The 9,380-nt window shown below is 47.9% G+C and overlaps 1 pseudogene; it reads right to left on the bottom strand.

The window, feature by feature from the left end:
- Positions 1-643: 643 nt before the first annotated feature.
- Positions 644-1,198, bottom strand: LOC101529315 (zinc finger MYND domain-containing protein 19-like; annotated as a pseudogene).
- Positions 1,199-9,380: the final 8,182 nt, after the last annotated feature.

Genomic DNA, 9,380 nt, shown 5'->3' on the forward strand with positions numbered 1-9,380 from the left:
AGGAAAGGGTACCAAAGCTAGAGCTTGTGGATAATCTCCTAAGTGCTCATGAGCATGTGTGGGGCCATCCTGCTCACCCTCATCACCCTGCTACTGCTGCCTCTGCACCTTCGCCAGAGTGCCAAGGATCCCGAGGTGGTCAATGATGAATCCTCGCTTGTCAGGCATCACTGGATATGATGCTCCCTGGCCCAAAGTGGCCTTGGACTGCACATGGCTCCAAGATGTCCACGCCGTGGGCCACAAGCCCGGCATGTGGGCAGGGAGGGCTTCCTGCTGTGCGTGTGGCACTTGACTCTCAGTCTACCCCTGCTGCCTTCCAGAATCAACCGTATTTTGATTCTTGATTTTTTTAAAGCTTTCGATTCATCTTTCATACTTCCTAGAAAAAATAATAATAGTAAAAGAAAAATCAATTTTTCTGAGGATCACAGTAAATGATTCTATTTGTCACTTCTGCCCTTCCCACTGCCCCCCCCGAAAAAACTGTACATGAGTTTACAAACATATTAACACATAAATAACAAGGGCACCAGGCGATGCCAGAGGCCAGCAGCTGTGGGCTGGCTGCTGGCTTCTTGACCGCCTTCAGGTCCAGGCGCCAATCTCGGGGCACGCCCAAGGGGCAGTTGCACATCCCCTATCATTGCCCGGGCTCCAGCTTGTACGGGCAGGGGCGCTTTCGCTCCCGACAGCTCTTCTGGTGGACTGGTCAGTCCTGCTGGCACTGGGAACCGCAGTAGTGAGCCACCTGGCAGTGCCCACAGATGTTGAACTCCCGGAGCTGCTTCTCGGTCACCTTGCAGGGCGGGTAGTGGCACTCGTACTAGGTGCACGAGTTCTCCTCCTCTACCACGTCCCCACTGACTTTGTAGCACCGGGTCATGTTCAGGACGGGGAACTGCTCTTCTATGGTGTCTGTAGGAAGCTGCTGAATGGCGAGCCAATCCAGGCTCTGCTCCCTCTGTTTTCTGGTGGTCTCATCAGCTCTGGGCTGCCAGCCCCAAGACACCAGGTGGTTGTCCACGGTCACTGCATTGAGATGCACCACCTGGAAGTCGGACACCACGCCATCCTGGTGCCACTCCCACAGCAGCTCGTGTAGGAGCCTGCCAGATTCCCAGCCTTGGTTCTTGTCAAAGGTATGTGTGAAGATCTTAGCACCATTTCCATCTGCATCCACTTCCATGCAGGCATTGAAGGACAGAGAAAGCTGCTCTCCCATGTGCATAAGGAAACTTTATATGTTTCCCTTCACCATAAAAAACACCCAGGGTTCTTGGGTGCTGGTCTGGTATGACACTGGAGTCTGTAGAAGATTCTGGGCTGCTTCAGTCCTGTGTTGGCAACCCAATGGAAGTTGCTGACACGGAAGTTGTCACCCTTTGAGGGCAGTCAAATCAGCAGTGATCTCTTTGGCGGTTGGGGCATGGTCCTGTGTCTTTTTTTTTTTTAATTAATTTTTAATCATCTTACTTAGTTGATTAGGGTACACGGGGTCAAGGGCTACAGGGTGAAAGTGGGTAACACCATTGTTTCCACATTAATATTATCATTTTTCCCTGTATCTCGGGCTAGGGGAGAAACAAAGGGAAAAGCCCCACCCAACCTTCCACCCATCCCAGATCCCCAACGGGAGGCACGCTCTGAGGGTCCTGCTCAAACAGTTTTGATAGTTCATCAGTTCTGGATTGCTGCCAATCTTGCCGTTCCAATCGCAATGAAACCTATTCAGAGTGTACGGCTGACAGTCTCTTCATGGTTGGGGTTTTAAGATCAGCAGTTCAGTTGGAGGAATCTCCAAACAAACTTCATCTGAGAAGATCCCAGACCTGCTTCTTGCGTGGGTTTGCTAGTACAGACCCCAACACCGTCCGTCACCCCAATCAGCTTATGCACATGCTGGTCGTTGTGATTGTTGGGTCAGTTCTGTTTCCAGCCCTGTCTTCCTCGTGAACCAATGGGTGTTGTAGTCCAGCTCGATCCTGCCCACTTCATACTCGGTCCTCAGGCAAACCAGGGGCAGCTGCAGCCTAGTCAGGGCGACTCCCATAACCCCTACCAGTTCTGCCCCCTACCCTGGTTCCCATGCTTGCCAGTATGTATTGCAGGCTTGTCCAGTCTGTCCCACCTCCCATTTAGCTCTCACACATGTCAATGGGCACTGACGCCTAGTTCAACCCAACCAACCTACTCTCCAGCCCATACACCTAGTGGCAGGTGCCTTTCTGTCTAGCCACCCCTGCCCCTATCCTAGTTTTTGTGCTGTCCAGTGAGCATGGTAACCCACGAGGGGGGTGCCCACTATTTCCCTTCTAGGCACACCCACTCCCAGATTGGACACTCTCCAGGTGGTTCTGGCATTTGATTTGACAGAATTAGCTCCCAGTGCCAGCCTCTGCCAGCTAATGCTGCGGCTAAGCCCAACCAACCCTCACCCTCTTTAATTTTGGCTTGCACCAGTCGGAACAGTCAGCCCACCGTGGCCCTTCCCTTATCTAGCTCACATGAGGCCCACAGGTGTTATATCCCTGCCTAGTCTGATCTGCCCCCATCCTGACTCACGCTTTCCAATGGAAGTAGTTGTCCAGCAGGGGAGCCCACATTCCCCTGTTTGCTTTGCCTCCTCCCCCTGATTATCACATGTACTGTTAGGGCACTGCAACCACATCTGGTATGGCTCATCTCACCTTGGCATTCCTTAATGTGTACTGGTATGTGTCGCAACCGAACCTGACTTGACCCATACTCTGTTTTGGTGCTCAGATTCACCACCGGGTGATGTGAACAGGTTCAGCCTGGTCTACCCCCAACCCATGCCATGTGTATGCCAGTGGGATAATTTCCATTGCCTATTCTGGGCTGTTTGCTATTGTGCTTCTTGCGCTTACCTGCAGGGACTGTGTCCTGCCAGAGAAGTTGTCCAGGCTCCTCCATCAGAAACTCTCCCAGTGCCAGATTTCACGCATACCAGTGGGTCCATGAGGCAGCCCTGCTCAGTTCACCTCCTGTCCTAGCAGAAACAGTGGCTTTTCCTGGCTGGCTTTCACCCCATTCTGGTTCTTGTTGTTGGATGTTTCAGCCCAGCTGTGGCTCGTCCATACCCACGTACAGCTCACACATGGCTCAGTAGGGGGTTGAGACCTAGCCTAGTCAGTCCCACATCTACCCTGGTTCTCCAGGACACCAGACGGTGTTGGGATCTGGCCTGGCCTGGTGCATCCAATCCCAGCCCACACTAGTGTCACAGAGACTACAACTGTTTCCTAATTAGAACGCAGCCCCCATTCCAGCACACACACCCCTTGATGGGAAACTCAACCCAGCTAGGGTGTCCCCTTAGCTCCCCTACCGGTCCTATTCCCAGCCTTAGATCACATGAAGGCCAGTGGTTGCTCTGACTCAGCTTGGGTCAGCCCCTCACTTGTCCTGGCCCCTGCCTTAGATGCTGTGGCTTAGCGTCCCTGGCTCACACAGATTAGTAGGTGCAAGGACCTACTTGGCATGAACTGTGCTCCAACCTGATTTCTGTTGTTTCTTGTGGGTTAAGGTTTGCTTGGCCCTGCCCATTCTGCCCCCTTCCAGTGGCAGCCCGGCCCACCCCACATCCTGTTTTAGGATGCACATTCAGGTGCTGCTGCCTTGACCTGCCGTGACTGTTGTGGGTTCCCTTACCCGTGAGTGATGGCAGGTGGCATGGTCACACCTAGCTTAGTCCATCCCAACCCCAGCTTGCAAGCTAACCATGGGGACTTGTATTTCCACAGGGTTGGGCCCACACAACCCCACAGAGTCTACCCCCTGACCAAGTTGTGTTGCGTGCAGGATAGTGTCTTGACCCTGCCAAATGTGACCACTCCACCACTCCACCACCCAGTCAGGTAATGGTACCCAACACTGCCAAAGAGGCCCCCATTCATAGCTTTGGTGTGGGCTGGTGTGTAGCGGTCAAGGATGTTCTATAGTACCAGCCCATCTCTGGATTCCTAATTGGGTTGGTGAATCTGTCTAACCCAAATTATCTTCTGGATACTTCCCTCCAAACCAACGGGTCTCAGTCCCCTTGCATGCCTGAAACTTTCATGACTCTGACACTGGGAATCACCTGAAATTCATTACACCTACACTAAAACTGACCATAGTCATGGGTGGCCCCAGGTAGCACCTAGATATCTTAAAAGCCCCAGAGTTCGCTGCTGGGCAGCCAGCAGGCAAAGCCTGGCACCACTTGGTGCACTGGCCACCCTGGGGGAGGCCAAGGACTCGTTCACTGCCTTCCAGCAGTGTCTTTGGCGTGAGTCCCCAGCATTGGGTCCGACCCAGCAGGGGCAACCCCCCACAGCTGCCGCACTGCGGGGAGCTGCAGTTGCCCCCAAACCCAAGGCCCAAACCCCTCCCAAACTCACCCAGCCGCAAGGTCTTAGCAGCAGGGCAGAGCTAGGAATTTTAACCCAGTTCCCAAGTTCCCTCTTGCAGACTTACCCTGAGGGAAGAGCTCTCTTGGGTCCTGGGGGAGGCCGAGGACTCGTTCATTGCCTTTTCTTGGTGTCTTTGGTGTGAGTCCCCAGCATTGGGTCCAACCCGGCAGGGGCACCCCCCCCCCAGCCGCCACACTGCAGGGAGCTGCAGTTGCTCCCAACCCCAAGGCCCGAACCCCTCCCAAACTCGCCTAGCCACAAGATTTTACCTGTGTCCTTCTTTAAATCCTTTGGCAAACAGATTAATGCATCAGCAGTGAAAGCTCTTGGGAGGTCTCCAAGCGACCAGGACTACAAACTTCTTAGCCTCCTTCTCTGCTAAGGGCTCCCTTCCTGGTCTGTGATAAAAGACCATGTAACCATGTAAGAGGTTGTCAGGTGGTCTCAGGTCCCAATGTAAGTCTCTATATCTTTTTTATTAATGTGCAGAACAGTTAAGAACTTGTCATTTGGAAAATCTTGATGGCCGAATAGGGTAAGGACACGTTTAAACAGACATAGAAACAAAAACCAGTGTGAAGCAGAGAGGGCAAATTCCAGAAAACAGGAGAGGACAAACCAACGGCAGAGGGGTACCTGGAGACTGACCGACACAGGATAGCAATGGAAACAATGGTGCGGTGTCTCAGTGACTGATACCCCACCAGCATTCAGCAAGTGGTGATTTGAATTGCCCCTTCAGTCGGAACTCCACCAGAAACAAGGTGGGAAGGGACGTTCACCGGGCACTCAGGTGGTGAACCAAGACAAAGAGCTGCCCATCCTGCTGGTCTGTTTTCTTTGACCAGGAGCAGAAGCAGAGCAGCAGTTCCCAGATAGGCAGTGTGGGAATAGGGTGGATTTCACAGCCCAGTTCTCCCCCAGAGCCGATTTGGGCACCATTCTGTTTAAGGAGGCAAAGGCTATGGACAGTACTGCGTGTGCACCAAGCTGAGAATTAACACATTTCCTGTTCAGTGAATGTCAACAACGTGGCATCCTACAGCTTCAACCCACGATAGGTCCAGGTACCACCCAAACCTGACGGCCACCAGATCAATAACTCTAATAGTGGCACATCAGGCACAATTTTGTATGGTGAGCCAAAGGCTTTAAGACTGCAGGGACAACAGTGAGCTGTGAATGTGCTGAGCTCGGAGAAAACTCAACTTCAGATTCATATAGGTTAAAATAGCTCCATGTAACGGCCAACAGGTTCCAAAAGATCAGTACCACCAACAACCTAGCATTATAGGACACCTGTTGTTTCCCTAATTCTGGAACCTGCTTCAACCAAAAGTGGGAGAAAGGTTGCACAGACAATGGTGCAGCCTCAGCATGGTATCGCAGGAGGTGGAGACTGGTGACCTAGGAGCTGGGGCTACTGAGACCATGGTGGAAATCTAACATAAGAACTCAGAGCTGAAACTTGCTGGAAGGAGTGGCACAAGTGACTGAAAACAAAGAGAAGTGCCAACTGCAGTAAGTGATATTGAACTGTAGACCTGTGGGTGACACAGCTGAGAAACCTGCCCCAAGGAGAAGAATATGATAACCAGAAGTACAGTAACTAAGAGCAAAAGAAGAGACAGAGGAACAATGAACATTACTGAAGACACCCCTGCAAAGGAGCAAAACCCTTTGCCAACCTCAGAGTTAACTGAGGAAGACATCGAGAAAATAGGGGATACAGAATTCAAAACACTTGTTATAAAACTTCTTATCAACAAGAAACACGTAAATCAGGCATTCAAGGAATTCAAGGAATATGTCATACTGCAAATTAATCAAATGAAAGCTGATATCAGAAATGAAGAACATAGTGGAGCAAATTAAAAGTACAGTGCAGAGTCTCCAAAATAGAATGAAGGAGGCAGAAGAAAGAATCTCAGAATTGGAAGATATTTAATGTCACTAGGGGAAAACAAACAAAAAGCTGGAAGCAGAGCTGAATCATGCTAAAAAAAAGTATTGAAGAATTGAAAGACACTATTAAAAGGCCAAATATAAAAGTTATGGAAGTCCCAGAAGGTGCAGAAAGAGAAGCTGAGATTAAAGGCATATTCAACAAAATAATAAGGGAAATTTTTCCCTAATGTGGAGAAAGAATTGGCAAACAACATCCATGAGGGGCACAGAACTCCCAACAGGCTTGACCAAAAGCAATCTTTACCATGACACATGATAATCAAGCTCTCTCCAATCGAACATAAGGAAAAGATCCTTAAATGTGAGCGTGAAAAAAATCATATAAAGGAATGCAAATTAAACACACAGGAGATCTCACACAGGAAACTCTACCGGCCAGACAGAAGATCTTTCTCTCTGTCTCTCCTCTTCTCTGTATATCTGCCTTTCCAATCATAGGAAAAAAAACACTAAGATTCACTATGTGGTCATTTTTCGTTTGTTCTCATGGAACATTAAGATCAAGTAATGCTACAGTAAAACAACACTTTTATTTTGCAAATCACACCCTAAAGGACTGTAAATGTAAACTTCCAAACGATTTTAACAGAAAGACATACATCAAGACAAACATAGGTAGCCATCGCATTCACCCAATTTTAGTAATCTAATGGGCTGTAACAGCATCTCTTATGGACATTGACTGAAAACATCGTGCTATGTCCAGCCTTTCCAAGTCTCAAAAGAGTACTAAAAACAGAAACAGGTCAGATGGTGAGATATTTGCTTATGGATAAAGGTCAGTGCTTGCCCTGAAGCCATGAAGCCAGGACTGACATCTGTGGCCGTGCTAGTCATCACGGTGGGCCTCCAGACTACCGAGCCGGATTCTAAAACACGGGATGGCCACTGCCCTCTGACTGAGGTCTTAAAATGTTGCAGGGTGCAGGAGAGATCATGTCAGACAAATCTAGGATTTATTAAGGAGTCTTTATTAACCAAACTTGGTGATAGTAGGGCCCACTAGAAATTAGCAAGTGAAAAGTCAACCATGATAATCCAGTCTGAAGCATCCTGAGTCAGTTTCTTCAGCTGTCCCCAGGTCAAGGTTTTGCCTTCTTTGTTGCTGGAGTCACCTGCACTGAAGCTGCTATTGGCGGTCTGTATTAAAGTTTCTTCTTGTTCATGGAGTGGTCTTATCCACCTACTGGAAATCCACAGACTTGCTTCATCTGTTGAAATAAGAGCATAACCACATCCCCACACTTTAACCCATCCTTTATTTTCCATTGTTGATTGCCTTAATGAAACCATACAGGTTGTTGAATATTATTTCCTGGTTGCTTTAAGATGTCGTTCTGCGGTTTTTGTATTTGCTTATGATTTGTTTAAGAAATTTAGGGTAAATAACTTTTTGTAACTGAATTTTAGGGCTACTATATCCATCTCCCCCTTTTGTTTTGAGGAGATACTGCTTAAGAGTTTCATGAGAGTGCTCAACATTGGCCTTACTTTGTAGAATTATAAGGAATGTCTGTAAGATGCAGTATATTAAAAGTTGTTAAAAGGACTGAAATTTATAGCTTAGACAGGAGCATGATCAGCTTTAATAGTTCAGGGTATGCCCATAACATTAAAACCTGCATATAAGTGATGAATAAGTGCATCAGCATTTTCAGAAATGCAAGGCATAGCTCATCGAAAACCTGAAAATGTATCAATAGAATGGTGAATATATATAAGTCTGCCCAAAGGAGGAAGATGTGTGACATCCATCTGCCATATCATATTAGGTGTGCCTCCTCAGAGTTTAATTCCTGTAGGAAGATGTTCAAAAACTCTTCACAATGCAGGGCAATGAGCAATAATAGCTTTTGTTTGATTTTGTGAACGATGAAAACGAGAGTGAAGAGTATGCCAACTATAATGCATGAGTAAAATTATGAAAATTAATAGCTTGAGTAAAGATTGTTGCTACCAATTGACCCATTTGTGAATTTTTTTTTCCCACTAGAGGTCCTGGCAATCCTGTACGGGAATGAATATGAATAATAAAGAATGGATGCATTCTCTTATGTTAAACCTGTTGCAATTCACGAAATAAAAGCAGTATGGGGTCATTATATTCAGAAAATAGAAGAGGAAAAGTTGTGGTGTAAAGATTAGTTACAACCTGAACAGAACATTGAAAATCAGACACAAAGTTTAAAGGAGAAGGTAATAACATGATGACTGTTTCTATTTTAGCCTGTTGTGCAGAGGAATAAAAAGTTTGTTTAACTTGAAAAGAATCTGAACCTACAAAGCCAATTTTACCATTGCTAGAAGCATCTGTAAAATACATAGGTGCATTAGGAATGGGCATTTTAGAAATAATATGGTCAAGAGTAATGGAATGTTGAGCAAGAAGCTGAATCCAAGGGGGAAGAAAAAATGGCCGACCATGGAGGGTTGATGTAAAGGGGAAGGCAGAGAGAGAGGGCCAAAAAGTGCCAGAAGAAGGAGCAAGTCTAGTTAAAAATAGTATACACAGGTGTGCGAATCCCACAGGACACTGTGGAATCAACAAGATCCACGCAATTTGGAGAATCAACCAAAAATAACAACAAATAAACCAAGGCAGCGCTCAGTGGCCGGCTCAGTGGCACCGCAGCTCGCAAACGGTGAGTTGGAAACCCAGCAGGGGAAAGGCCGGTGGGAGTTTTGAACGGAAAATATACAGGCAATTTTGGGAGATCGTTGCACAAGGCCCCGCCAGTGGCGGCTGGAGACTGCAGGAGTGCTGAAACCTCTAGCACTGGTGGCGATATTAATAACCTTGGTGGGACCCAGGCAAAGACAGGGACAGCTAAGTAACACACATTCCCACATAACGAACGCTACGGTACCGGAAGGGCGCAAGGACCCTGAAGTGCGGTAGCCGGCAGCTACCCCAGGATCACAGCTAAACTAAATTCTGGGCCAACCCAGGCCGAAGGAAAGCGGCCGTGCCTCAGACAAAAAACCAAAGCAAAA

The sequence above is a fragment of the Ochotona princeps genome, chromosome X (genome assembly GCF_030435755.1).
Source record: "Ochotona princeps isolate mOchPri1 chromosome X, mOchPri1.hap1, whole genome shotgun sequence".
NCBI lineage: Eukaryota > Metazoa > Chordata > Mammalia > Lagomorpha > Ochotonidae > Ochotona > Ochotona princeps.